This window comes from Paraphaeosphaeria sporulosa, assembly GCF_001642045.1.
Source record: "Paraphaeosphaeria sporulosa strain AP3s5-JAC2a unplaced genomic scaffold CC84scaffold_14, whole genome shotgun sequence".
Classification (NCBI taxonomy): domain Eukaryota; kingdom Fungi; phylum Ascomycota; class Dothideomycetes; order Pleosporales; family Didymosphaeriaceae; genus Paraphaeosphaeria; species Paraphaeosphaeria sporulosa.
Genome location: NW_017253373.1, coordinates 698,011 through 699,966, shown reverse-complemented (window position 1 = coordinate 699,966; position 1,956 = coordinate 698,011).

Genomic DNA, 1,956 nt, shown 5'->3' with positions numbered 1-1,956 from the left:
CTAAAGGAGAAGAAGTCTAGGAGGTAGAAAAAATCCTAGTAAAGAGAGTAAGAAAAGGATAACAACAATATCTACTCCGCTGGAAAGGCTATGATGAATCATGGGATACTTGGACCCCAGAGTCTAACTTTAAAGATATGGATAAGCTAGTTTAAGCCTTTAAAGAGGAGTCAAGCTCCAAGTACCTAAGAAGGAAGATAAGGTTATGAAGAGAGCATATGGAACGCATTTAAGGAGTAAATTATTATGAGCACTATGGCTTAGGCCCTAAGGCCGGGGTATCTACCTATTATCCTAAAACGTTGATTATTATACGCACCACCTGCGCCTCCCTACTCCCTAACTACTCGTTATTATTATTAGAGCCGTCGTTATTATCACCCACGGCACTAGCCGCAATATAGTTAGTAGCCTAGAAGATGTTAATATGTGCCTAAGCTACGTCTAAGTGGTGCACCCACAATAATCTCTAGGAGAGGAATAAGCCCGGCCAAACCCTCTAGGGCAGTAGTAATGCGGCGCTACTCCACGAGGATGAGGCCTAGGTACTAAGGGCTAGTGGTGGGGACTTGAGTGGCCATGCCTATGAGAGTGCTGGAATGAGCTATGATGCGCCTGCGATTATATAGCTCTAAGTTAAATTACTTCTAGTAGCGCGCAAACTTTAAGCCTATATACTAAATATTGGTATTGGCCCTACGCGCAACAGCGCTAGTAGGGGCGGTAGTAATAGTGGCGAGGTAGCAATCGCGGAGCTGGTAGAGGCGATTTAAGCGACCATTAAGCTCATCAGGCACCTATAATAATTAGCCAAAGCGCATATAAGGCGCATGACCCTAAAAAATAACTTACTAGAGTATAGGCACTACGGTTGCCAGCCACATAATGCTTATAGCAGTACGATTTAGGCTAGTTATAATTATTAGGGAGGTGGTATAAGTTCTACACGTAGTGTATATAGATCGTAACTATAGTAACTTATCCCTCCTACTTATTAGCATCGCTAAACGCGAAGTTATAAGCCTAGCTAAGAGCGGTCTTCGTAATGTACTTTAGGATAGGGTAGTGAACCATGATTATAGATAGTTAAGCGAGTCGCGTGTACTTTATAAGTGGTGTTATAGTGTTAAGGAGATGTCGAGCGCGAGACAAGTAATACGAAATTAAAACATAGAGAGCTTATCTATTTGTTGTTACTAAGGCTATAGTAAATAGAAGGTATAGAGTCTTCACTATAATAACGCGTAATATGCGATTGTGGTAGGCACCATATATAGGCGACACACTATTATGGTATAGGTGATAAGTACTACTATAGATACTCTTTTCCTTTCCTATAGGGTGAGGTTTTTATCGAGGCCATAGTATGCTGCTAGGGACTACAGCTAGAGGGGGAGATTCTATAACGAGCAGATCGCGAAGTTCGTTATAGTGTTGTGGCATATGGCGCTAAGGCCTAATAGAGTCCTAGCGTACCAAGTAAGTCGGCTACGTATACCCTGCGCCGTATACCGGCTTTAGGGAAGTTAAGTATTATTTACTTAATGCCATTAAGCCATCCTTTTACTATTAATCCTAGCGTGAAGCAAATACTATTGCCTATAGCTAGACCTCACATAATTAATAAAATAGACTACTAATATAATACGCCTATAGCTGGTGTAGAGCTAAAGCCCTATATAGGGTTAGCCTTACTATTAGAGGTTAATAAGTATTAATGGAAGATTAGATCCCTACTATTTACCGCCATAACAACGCGCCCAGATATTACTTTCGCCATATCACGATTGGCCTAATTCCTTATAAACCTAGGCTAAGAGTACTATAATGTAGCTGATTAAGTACTCCTTTATCTTGGAGTAATAAGGTAAAAAGCCCTATAGCTAGGAGGCGGAGATACCCTTTAGGTTACTAGTGACGCCTCTTTTACTAACAATACTCTAGATTGGAAAAGCT